The 12,493-nt window shown below is 48.8% G+C and overlaps 1 protein-coding gene and 1 pseudogene across 2 annotated transcripts in view; one reads left to right on the top strand and one right to left on the bottom strand.

The window, feature by feature from the left end:
• CGNL1 (cingulin like 1) overlaps window positions 1-12,493 on the top strand; it is a 108,283-nt gene that overhangs the window by 26,776 nt on the left and 69,014 nt on the right. The window lies entirely within an intron of this gene.
• LOC309866231 (sperm-associated antigen 7 pseudogene) lies at window positions 8,300-11,130 on the bottom strand (annotated as a pseudogene). The gene has a single exon. The product of its transcript is annotated as a sperm-associated antigen 7 pseudogene (transcript).

The following is a 12,493-nucleotide window of genomic DNA, read 5'->3' as shown; positions in this document are numbered from 1 at the left end:
GATATTTTTCTAGGGTGTAGTAATGTGCCGAGCCCAAAGATTCTGCTTCCCGGCCTCCCTTTCACCTGGCTATGGGGCCAGGGACTTAAGCTTTAGTAGGCGAAAGGTGAAGTGTTCTGTGTGGGGCGTACAGGAACGTTCCAGAGACTGACTTGTATAGACAGTGCATCCTTTTGCTTTTTCTCTGTCTTCCTACCTGCTGTTTGGAACATGGACACAATGGCTGAAATCCGCTAGCCATCTTGGATCACGAGCTTGCCACCGAGATGGAAGCCAGGCTGTTTAAGCATGCGGAGCATAAAGGAGGAGGAGTCCCACTCCCTCAGGATGCCACGATACCTCCCCTGGACTGCTTAGCTCCTCACTTGTTTCTTACCAGTTAAGAAAAATTATTTTGGGTTTTCAGTCATGAGCAGCTGAACCTACCTAACTGACAGTCCTGCTGTGTGGAGGCATCTCTAGGTGACTGACGCGGAGTAGGAGCTTCGTAAGTATTTAGCAGGTTCAACGCATAGTGTCACGGAAGCCTCCAGCTCCTCTGGCCTTTGCCTTTCCTACATCGTATTAAATTACTCATAGACACCTTTTGGTCGCTCTGTCCCAGCCACCGAGAAGGGGGTTCCCTCTCCTCTGTGCAGGGCATTCGTTCCACAGGCTCAAATATTTTGATGGGTTTGTGGATAGGAGGCCTTTGAAATTCCAACTGCATGCATTGTTATTTCAAATGAAAATCCAAGGACCAAATGAAAATGCAAGGATTCACTTTTCTGAATCTACTGAAGAAATGGGAGGTGATTTTCAAATGATGTCAGGAAAGGCCACCTTGGGATCTGTTGCTATCATCTGTAGGCTCTACTTTTCCACAGTGCCTGCCAGGGACTCGATGTGAGAGGGCCTTTTGGAAAGTGACTGTTCAGGAGCCCTGATTGCCAGCTCCTGGCAAGGGGGTCTGCCTTCTCAGTGGCAACCTCTGAGGTGGTCTTGGCCAGACCAGCTTGTCCCTGACTCAGACGGAGCTTCGTCGTCCAGGCTGACACGCCCCTCCTCAGAGCCCGGGACAACACGCTGGTTTCCTGGAAGCGTTTAGGCCAAGACTCCGCTGTGAAGAAAATGATACTGTTTTTGCAAGTATGGCCTAATGGGAATGTGTTTAAAACTCTTCCTTAACAGTAAAGCTCCTTTCCAAGAAATACGGGGTTAAAACAACAACAACAACAACAACAACAACAACAAACTCCTAGAACAAAAAGCAAAAGCCAGGAGATGAATGAACTCTTCACTGAGACCAAGGAGTTTCTTTCAAAACAGGTTTCATCGGCTGCATTGATTTGGGTGGCCTACCCCATTGTTGGTCCACTGAGAGCGGCGGCCAGAGGAAGACCCACACCCCTTTGTGGGAAAAAGTGAATTCCATGGCAAACCCCAGTGGTTCACGACTGTTTGCTTCTCCTGGAAGTAATTATAGAACTACGCAATCCCTGAAAGGCAACATCTGGCTGGCTGCAGACAGGCGGGCAAATACTTAGTCTATGTAGTTGGAGGTGACGTTGCACAGAAGGAAGAGAAACAGCCTGAGAACGCGGCCGTGAGGTTTAGTGCCCATGTCTGGAGAGAGAGCCCTCTCTGCTCCGGGGCTGACATTTTCTCTTCTGCTGTGGGTTCCTCCTGCCCTTCTATAAGAGATGCACAGCCCAGAGCCCAGACACCCACCCACTCCCTTTCTGAGGCTTCCCTTGAGGAAAGGGGGCCTCCTACAGCTTCGGTTGGCACCCAGAGCTGAGATGGGTGTGCTGCCCGGGGAGTGCCCTGGGCCAGTGCTCTGCGGTCAGCCTTGACTTCTCAGCATTTCCATGCAGTCTGAGGTGTTGGTTGAGACTGTTAGACACGTCTCTTTCCTCCCAGTGCTTTCTCAGGGGGCTGTTTGCTCGTCCTCACCAGCCAGGTGTGGAAGAACCTGGGAGTTCTGCAGCGTGCCTCCCAGCTCAGTTTGAAGGGGCCCAGCTTTGGACCTCTTGAAATTCCGGCCCCTCTTTCCTTTTCAATTTCGCATCTACCAGCTCACCAGCTGAACGGCAATATCATTGATTTATGAACATGAAGCGTTTTTCAGTTTTAATAGAACGTGCAGTATTTTGAAGTGAATGCATTTTTTTTTAAAGATTTTATTTATTTTATTTGACAGACAGAGATTACAAGTAGGCAGAGAGGCAAGCAGAGAGAGAGAGAGAGAGAGGAGGAAGCAGGCTCCCTGCTGAGCAGAGAGCCCGATGTGGGACTCGATCCCAGGACCCTGAGATCATGACCTGAGCCGAAGGCAGCGGCTTAATCCACTGAGCCACCCAGGCGCCCCTGAATGCATTTTTTTTTAAAGGATTTTTTTTATTCATTTGACAGACAGAGATCACAAGTAAGCAGAGAGACGGGCAGAGAGCCCAATGCGAGGCTTGATTCCCAGGATGCTGGGATCATGACCTGAGCCGAAGACAGAGGCTTTAACCCACTGAGCCACCCAGGCACCCCGAAGAATGCAGTTCTAATAAATCCAATGAACCAGTTGGGGATTTTCAGAGACCAGGTTTCTATGAGAGCTACGGTCATGATATTTAGAAGGACTTCTGGGGAAAGCTGGGCCCTTACAGCAGGTTTTTGCAGATGGAGCATTTTCACATAGAAATGCTTCCGGTGGCAATTTTGTTCAGACATTCTGCTGTTTTGACCTCTTGGCTGTGGTCTTGCAGAACCTGAGACAGTGGTCTTAGAAGCCTGGGTTTGACTTCTTTCTGGTCTCTTCAGGTTTCAAGCACCTGAGGAAGGCTTAGAGAAGACCAGATTTCTTTCAAGTCAAGAGGTCATTGAATAAATCCCTGGAGGAATTCAGGAAGGGCATCCTGCTTTTGAATAAATAGTCTGTTAGGTAACATGGATGAAATGCTTTGAGAGGGGGTTCAAGGACTGTTTGTCTGGATTTGAGGCGTTACAAGAGCTGAGAGTCCTCAGAGCCCTGAGACCCCCAGATTTCCACCTCTGCTTGCTTGCTGAGACAAGGCCTCAGTGTCCTTACCTGTAAAATGATGCGGCCTGCCTCCCGGTCTTTTTTATGCGCATCAGTAAAGTTGTGTGGTGTTGGTGCTTTCCAAACTGTAAAGTGTTGTATCCGTGTTAGTTACCAAGTTTGGGCCTTTGTTCTTTCCTTCCCCCAGCCCATGACCTCTGCGGTCAGCGGCAACATCAGTACCACTGCTTCCACCATCTCTGGGGCGGGTTTTCTTTCTCGCACCCAGGCTGGCGTGTCACACTTCCCTGTGTCACGGACTTGCAGCGGCCATTTGGCCCTGCTTCTGATTTGGGAAATGTGACCTTGCTTTACCTGCTCCCAGGTAGGGCTTTCCTCTTCTAAAATTCTCCTATTCAGACTCTGTCATGGTTCTCTGTTTCTGCAGCATTCTCTCCTCTGTCATGTATAGTCTTCAGCTCTTTCTGTTTAAGGGTGGGTGGTGAGCTCAGTTAGTGGGGCGGGGAGAAGAGATGTGGGGTGGGGGCAGTGAGAAGGTGGCTTATTTATTTATTCATTTATTTATTTATTTAAGATTTTATTTATTTATTTGACAGAGGGAGAGAGAGATCACAAGCAGGCAGAGGCAGGCAGAGAGAGAGAGGGAGAAGCAGGCTCCCTGTTGAGCAGAGAGCCCTGATGCGGGGCTCGATCCCAGGACCCTGGGATCATGACCTGAGCTGAAGGCAGAGACTTTAACCTACTGAGCCACCCAGGTGCCCGGAGAAGATGGCTTAGTAATCTGACTTTTTTGGTGTTTTCTCCATGTTCCCCTCCCCCAGCCCAGATGCTGCCCCCTTCCCCAGGGTTTTGAGAAGGCCTGAAAGCCCTTAGAAGGCCTTGGCCTTATTTAACCCTGTGGGGCCGCATTTTACATTTAATACAAATGCTTTTCATTCATTCAGTACAGATCTGCCAACTGCCGTATTTACAGCTTTGCACCAGACCCTACATTAACCCTGAAGATGTGGTGGTAGCCTTAGCAAGGAGATCAAAGCAAAGATCCTGCTCTTGGCAGCTTGTATTTAGGTGGGGGAGATCCTCCGGAGGAGAAGCCAGTAAACACAAAAAAAGGCTTATCAGTGGGTGATAAGAGTTCAGAAGGACGATCTGGTGAGATAAGGTGGGTTGTGAGGATGTTGGGGGGTAGGGAGAATACTACTTTATGGGGATGGTCTTTTCTATGAGATGGCCAACAAGAAGTTGAGGCCAGAAGGAGAGTGGCTATCTGGGGGAAGAGCATTGGGAAAAGGAGACAGGAGAGAGGGACATCATGGCCCTTCAGAGTGTTCTGGGAACAGCAAGGGGGATTGGTGAGGGGAGCGTCTTCTAAGACGTGGTAGGGTTGCAGTGCAGAGCACGCTGGCTTTTGCAGTCATCTTCAGGCTTTTGTTGTGATGGCAGTGGAGTGGGAAGCCACTGAAGGATTTCAAGAAGGAAGGAGGTGGACAGCCTAGACCTCTGTGTGGAATTACAGAAAGCCCAGGACTTCCTGTGGACTTGTTCTGCAGCCACTGCCAAGGGACTGGGGCTTAGTGACCAAGGCAGGGCCTTGAAGGTGGGAGCAACAGGCCTAGAGTGAGTACCAGGAAACCAGGTGGTGGCCAGTTTTAAAAACATCTTCTAAAATGCTTACTAGGACATGAGAACACAGTGAGAGAGTCACATGGAGGTGCTGTGTGAATCCGGAAGATTATTAACGTGCGTATTGGGCTGATGGTTGGTTACTGTTATGTGGTGTCTTGAGGACAGTCTGAAGCCAGTGCTCTTTCTTGCATTCATTTATACATCAAAAGATTGACTACTTCCCAAACAGGTACGTGGTGCTTCTGTACTAACAGATACTAGGATTCATTGTCTCATTTCTGGTCGGCTGGCAGGACACGTGGAGGGTTGGGCCTCCTATCTTTCTGACGGTAGGTAGAATTGGTAGCCGTTGGATCATTTGACTACTGATGGTAGAGCCCTGTCATTTGCCCCTGCTGTTTGGAGCGGGGGCTGCCAGCATGGCCTCCTCCCGGCACGAGGAGTTTCAAGACATTTGGCAGCAAGAGCTAAGGTTTAGTGTTTATAGGAGGTCTTTTTTTTTTTTTTTTTTTTTTTTAAGATTTTATTTATTTCTTTGACAGAGAGAAATCACAAGTAGGCAGAGGCAGAGAGGCAGGCAGAGAGAGAGAGAGAGGAAGCAGGCTCCCTGCTGAGCAGAGAACCTGATGTGGGGCTCCATCCCATGACCCTGGGATCATGACCTGAGCCAAAGGCAGAGGCTTTAACCCACTGAGCCACCCAGGCGCCCCTATAGGAGGTCTTGACTCACTTGTTGTAATTTAGCCGACGCTGGGATCTATTATTTATTTATTTTAAGCAAAGATGAGCAAATATTTTCTTTGTTTTTAGAAAAAAAAATTCGCATCTGCTCTCTTTTCTGAATTGCTTCTAGTCTCACCACCCAAAAACATCTTCAAGGAAATAATTGTGAAAAGTCAGCCTAGTGTGGCTGAGCTCTCATCAGAAACCTCATTTGAGTCACGCACAGCCTTTTTGCTACTGAAAACACCACAGCCTTTTTGCTACTGAAAACACCGGTCCCTTTGGATGATATCTAAATTTCTAAGTTCAGATAAGGGGTTTTGACAGTGAGTTCCGTGTCTGAAAGTATTCTTTTTTTTTTTTTAAGATTTTATTTATTTATTTGACAGACAGAGATCACAAGTAGGCAGAGAGAGAGAGAGAGAGAGGAGGCAGGCTCACTGCTGAGCAGAGAGCCCGACGCGGGGCTTGATCCCAGGACCCTGAGATCATGACCCGAGCCAAAGGCAGCGGCTTAACCCACTGAGCCACCCAGGCGCCCCTCTGAAAGTATTCTTACTTGTTTTGTTTCTTCAGAAGGCGGGGAGCCGCGAGGGTGGGGTGGGAGTTAAGTCGCCTGCTTAAGAATGTGTGTGGCTTAAGGACGTGTGTGGTGCTGAGATCTTACAGCAGGTGGGATACTCAGAAAGAAAATAGTTTATCCCAAGAAGTTGTTTCCCCAGAGCAACTGAGGACAGAACACTCCCTGCTCTGTGTTTATTTTGGTAAAGGGAAGCAGAGTCGGGTTCCCTGGGGCCCCAAATGTCAGGGATGGGGAACACATACGTTCGTAAGCTGCACTCATTTCCTTCAACAGAGACCTTGATCTTGAGTGCCCCCCCCCCAGAGATAAAGATCTCTTTTCTCAAATGGGGACCGTCCAGTCGTTCCCTTTAGGCTCTCAGAACTGATTCTTCAGAAAGGAGACGTTCAAGCCCCAAAGCCAAGTTTGGGCGGTCTTCCCAGGGCTGGACTTCTGGAGGCACTTTCCCTGGACCAGTCAGCACAGATGGGGTGTACTTCTTCAGGAGGGGTATGCTCTTGAAATTGCCATTCAGCTCCCAGCTGTAGGTCACTGTGTGCATTCACCGAGGGCCATTAGGAATCAAACACTGGACAGATTCAAGGGCAGCCCTGCCCTCCAGGAGCTGGCAGTCTGTAACGGGGAGGAGGAGAAGTGAGAGGGCGATCGCAGTGAGTGGGCCCAGGCAGCACTGGGACACGTGTGGGGAAGGGTGGACAGGGGACGAAAGGCGGGAAACCTGGGGGAGTCAGGAAGGTGAGGCCTGTGAAGAGGAGGGGTTGCCAGGCAAGCTCGTGGGAGCCATGGAGACCCTCAGTACTGCATGGGGGCATCTCAGGTAGCCCCAAGATTGTCAGGGACTCGGTCTTGGAACACCATGCTAAGGAGAGAATAAAAAAATACCAAGGAGTATGTTTATCCTCAGTGTAAAGGAAGAAACCATTGAATAATTTTTAAGCCCAAGTACAAATGAGTGGACAGATTTGAAAAGGTCACACTTGAAGAGATCAGGGTCATGTGGGGAATGGGTTGGAGGAAAACAAGAGGCTTTTTGGCTGAGAGAGAATTTAGGAAACTTTTGCTGACATGCAGGTGAGAAATGGAGCCAATGAAGACGCCAGCACAGGAACAGGGGAGAACAGCTGAGATGCTCTAGGAGGCAGGTCGGCAAGAAGGAGTCACTAACTGGTGTGGTACCTAAGGGAAAGGAAGAATCTAGGATGCTGCCAGGTTGCTGGGGGCTGGGGGCAGAGTTGACATTAGTGCCATGTCCTGTGCTTAGTCAAGAATTTTAAGAAAGGATCGAATGGTCCCAGGACCATTAGCGCTGTTAGACTGAAGAGTAGGCACAGCTCTGAGTTGAGTCTAACTGGGGAGTTGTTTTTCTTTTTTCCTTTTTTTTTTTTAAAATATTTTATTTATTTATTTGAAGGAGAGAGAGAGATAGTGAGACAGAGCGCAAGAGGGGGTAGGGTCAGAAGGAGAAGCAGACTCCCCATTAAGCAGGGAGACTGATGCGGGACTCAATCCCAGGACTCCAGGGTCATGACCTGAGTCTAAGTCAGTCCTCTAACCAACTAAGCCACCCAGGAGCCCGGGAGTTCTTTTTCTTATGAGAAACATGTAGAGACATTCCAGTAAGATGTTGTTTGGTCTGAGAAACAAAACTACTAGGAGAGAATTAGGAACAGAAAGTTCCCTACAGAGCATCTTTACCGTATGCTGCCTTGCGTCAAGGCATTGCCCTTTACGACCTTGACAGGAGCAATAATTCCTTCTGTTCTGGAAGATTAAAGGCACAAGCCATCAGCCCCAAAGGTATTTTAGTTCAGAAGGTGGGGGGGTTCTGACCAGCAAGAGTTCACCGCTTCAGTGGAATCATGCCCTAGTTGAGGGGCTCCCCTGTTTCTGGCGTGAGGACTGTGTGCTTGGGAGGTAGCATGGGTCTAGTGAAGAGGTCAAACAGGGACTTGGAGTGGGATGGGCCAGATACGCTCAGAGTCTAGGTCCTGTCATCTGTTAGTTTACGACCTTGTCCGAGTTACTGAAGCTCCTTGTTCAGTTTTCTAATTTTTTGGAGGTGGCGGGAGGTTGTCAAACAGTGTTTATTGAATGTAAAGTAATTCCAGCTCCATGGGGAAGAAAACTGCAAGGAGAAAGATTAATGCACATTACAGACTCACCTGTGCATTTCACACTCACATGTGTACACACGCACTCACCAGCGTCCATACCACATCCATATCTAAGCTCCAACAGTGACTAAGCAAACACCTGCCTCCCCCAGCCTGAGTGACAGCTGTTGGGAGGTGGTGCCAAGGTGGGGCCCCTGAATGGGTTCTTTTTTTTTTTTAAGATTTTATTTATTCATTTGAGGGAGAGACAGTGAGAGAGAGAGCACGAGCGAGGAGAAGGTCAGAGAGAGAAGCAGACTCCCCATGGAGCTGGGAGCAAGATGCGGGACTCGATCCTGGGACTCCGGGATCATGACCTGAGCTGAAGGCAGTCGTCCAACCAACTGAGCCACCCAGGCGTCCCCCCAGAATGGGTTCTAATATCAGCAGCCTTCTCCCTCCCTGGCCCCTGACCTCTCCGAGGGACCCAGGATGCCTAGGAAGTAGGTGGCAGCTCTTTCCCACTCTGCCGCAGACACTTCTTGGCCCGGATCTCATTCATGGCCTCTTCCGTGGAGTGTGGATCCCTCTTGTCGGCCATGGGTACACGTAGGTCTTGTCGGACTGCAGCATGTGGGCTGTATCCTTGGCTCCCATTGCCAGTGAGGTGGCTGTACTTGTCCTTGTAGTCCCCACCATGGGCCCCTGCCGGGCTGCCTCCTCTCACTGCCTCTGGGCCAGCTTCTTCAGCTTTTGTGTCTCTTCTACCTTCTGTGGGTCCCACTCCTCCCCACGATGGTGGGAGTCCAGCTCTTCATCTGAGGGTATAGACTCCTTTTTGGAAGATTGTGACATAGTGACACTCATCATCTTTCCCAAAGGAGAAGAATGTCAGGCCAGCCTCTCCCACCGTATCGTATAGAATGTTCCTCTCTGCCTGTTCATCAGCTGACACTTCTTGATCGGCCCACATCTTGGAGGAAATCTGACAACTCTTTCTCCATCATTTATTTTGTTGTTTCTCTTGCTCCTGTAATGTCTCCAGGTGGTGGCCTGCTCTCAGGCCTTGCACGGAGATTCCTGGTCCCCAAGCCTGCATTGCTTCTCCATGGGGCTCAGGATGGATCCCAGTGGGTCCGCCATCTTGGGAATTCAGTTCTCCCATTTGACAAGAATGTTAGGAAGGTTAAATGTGAACTTATGTAGAGGACCCTAAGTAGTGCCTGATCTGTAGTAGGCACTCCGGAAATTGTCGATCTTCCTCTGTTGTTGATGTGGGACATGTCTGTATCACCACTGGACAGGAACCCTGGGTTTCTGCTTATGAACCAAATGGCACTTGATCCTTTGGGCAGATAGCCATCTTCTTTCTCTTCTACTCCCTGCATCTGGTTTTTGGTCAGTAGATGGAAGGGGATGGGCCCCTTCTCATCACTTCCGCTCTCATATCATCTCACACTGTAATGTCTGTGTGTGTACTGTGTGTGTGTGTTTGTGTGTGTGTGTTTGTGTGTCTGTGTGGTGTGCCTTGAGGTAGGAGGGTTGGAATATGAGAAGGCTCCATAATGATTAAAAGAGAGAGAGGAAAAATAAATACAGTCTAAATATATCTGTTGTTATTTGTTAAAGACCTGCAAAAAGCTTTGTTAACTTCTAGAGAAACCATAAATAGAACCTAGTAAAACTGCTTTTTCAAAATATTAAACCTCTGCACCCTAATTTTATCATGGCTTATGAGCATGATCTTTAATTCTTGTATTAAACGTGATACATTTTTAAAAAAAGATTTTATTTATTTATTTGATAGAGACACAGAGAGAGGGGGAACACAAGCAGGGGGAGTGAGAGAGGGAGAAGCAGGCTTCCTGCCGGGCAGGGAGCCCAATGTGGGGGCTTGATCCCAGGATCCTGGGACCATGCCCTGAGCTGAAGGCGGACACTTAACGACTGAGCCATCCAGGTGCCCCAACATGATGCAGTTTTAAAAAATATTTTATTTATTCACTTGACAGAGAGTGAGAGAAGGCACAAGAAGGGAGAACAGCCCTGGGAGAGGGAGAAGCAGGCTCCCCACGGAGCAGAGAGCCCGATGCAGGGCTCCATCGAGGACCTCAGGATCATGACCTGAGCCGAAGGCAGACACTTGACGACTGAGCCACCAGGTGCCCCTAAATGTGATGCATCTGTGTGGCTTCAGTTTCTTTTCTCCTTTGCTAAAAAGATAAAGTACAGTCCTTTTCTTACTAAGAGTGAAGTTTATCATGGTTATGTCTTTTCAGATTTAGTGGAGAAAATCAGATTTACTTGAAAATTATGGGGTAAGGGGCGCCTGGGTGGCTCAGTATTTAAGTGTCTGTCTTAAGCTCAGGTCATGATCCCAGGGTCCTGGGATTGGGTCCTGCATTGGGCTCCCTGCTCATTTGGGAGCCTGCTTCTCCCTCTTCCCTCTGTCTGCCACTCCCCCTGCTTATGGGCACTCACTCTCTCTCTCTCTCTCTCTCTCACAAATGACCGTGTAGAATCTTAAAAAAAAAAAAAAAAAAAAAAAAAAGTAAAAGAAAATGGTGAGATAAGACATCTGTAGGTTTTGTATTTTAATTCAAGAGTCTGAAAATAAGCTACAATGGCTTGGAGAATACAAATGAGCACAGTACCACAAAGACCACTTTAAAAAAAAAAACAACTTTTGAAGGAATTTACTAATATGTGTATCAAATTTATACCACATTGGATGGTACCATTGGCAATGTTTTTCTCCATGTCAAAATATTATGGAAGCATGCCACAAGCAGGTACTTTATCTGGGGATAGAGGTTTTTCTGACGGGAGCCAGTTTCCGAGTCATCTTCTAGAGTCCTGCGCTGTCTGTAGTCTGTCTTTGTCCGCTGTGGCCTCCCTCCCTTCTGGCTGGGCATTCAGTCCCATGGTCTTGGTTCCGCCAGCTGTGGTCTCTGTGGTGTGGGAAGCCGAGACCCCATCTGCCATCCTTGTCCTCAGGGAGCTTAGATTTGAACTTTTCTGGCATCCCTGCCATGTCCTGCGCACCTCTCGCTCCTTGTCTGCATTCTTTTTCTTCGATGTGGGTGATTTCATTGGCCTTCGATTTCACTGTTTTTTATTAATTACATTATTATTTCATTATTTTTTAAATTTAAGTTTAATTAGCTAACATATAGTCCATCATTAGTTGTTGTTGTTGTTGTTGTTTTTAAGGATATTATTTATTTATTTGACAGAGAGAGGGAGATACAAGTAGGCAGAGAGGCAGGCAGAGGGAGAGGGGGAAGCAGGCTCTCTGCTAAGCAAGGAGCCCGATGTGGGACTCGATCCCAGGACCCCAAAATCACGACCTGAGCCGAAGGCAGAGGCTTAACCCACTGAGCCACCCAGGTGCCCCTCATCATTGTTTTTGATGGAATGTTCGTGCACTCATCAGTTGTGTGCAACACCCAGTGCTCATCCTATCACTTGCCCTCCGTCACCCACTTATCCCCCCCCCCCCCCCGTTGAGTGTCTTAGTGTCTCGCAGTACTTCCCTGAGAGTAGTCTCTGCTGCTGCTCCAGCTCTCCCCGAGTCCTGCAAGGACAGACGCCGTTCACCAGACGTGTCCAGTGCTTCTTGGAAAGTCCACCGAGGCTCCTATTTCTTCTGTGTTCAGCGTCAATTGCCCTTTAACGTTCACAGCCTTTTATGTGATGTCCCTGAGTTTCCTCTGACTTCCTTCCTCCACCAAGAGGGCAACCGGCTGACGACGAGTGTTTGGGGGATCAGCCGGATTTCACGGATGTGCCTGACGTGGTTCTTCAGTTTTAGTCCAGGCTGGAGTCGCTTCGTGGTGGATGTGGTGGGTGGGTGTTGGGTGAGCCAGAACCCCACACCCGGGCCACAGGCAGGAGCAGCTTTCCTCCACTTCCCTACATGCAGGGGACTTTTTTTTTAAGATTTTATTTATTCATTTGACAGACAGAGATCACAAGTAGGCAGAGAGGCAGGCAGAGGTGGCGGGGTGGGGGGAGCAGGCTCCCTGCTGAGCAGAGAGCCAGATGTGGGGCTCGATCCCAGGACCCTGAGATCATAACCTGAGCCGAAGACAGAGGTTTAACCCACTGAGCCAGCCACCCAGGCACCCCATGCAGGGGACTTTTATTTTTAAGTCAGCGTTGGCACGGATCAAAGTGCAGGATAAGATCTGGAGAAGACTTGGCTGTGAGGCGGTTCTGTTATCCTCTCCCGTCCTAAAGACTGTTCCCGGCTGTACTTACGCCGTGCTTCTTTTCTTTGGTGGGATCATCTTGATGTTTTCTCTGTACGTGTAAGTGGATGATTAGTACTGAGTACATAGGAGATGAGATCATTGACTCTCAGATTTGGAAGAACCTTCCCTTTCTGAGGGGCTGACCCTGGAATTCCTTCTCAAACCCGCCTTCAAGCCTGTGAATGAATGGGCAGCCCCA

This window comes from Mustela nivalis, assembly GCF_964662115.1.
Source record: "Mustela nivalis genome assembly, chromosome: 6".
Classification (NCBI taxonomy): domain Eukaryota; kingdom Metazoa; phylum Chordata; class Mammalia; order Carnivora; family Mustelidae; genus Mustela; species Mustela nivalis.
This window is presented reverse-complemented; position numbering and strand designations above follow the sequence as displayed.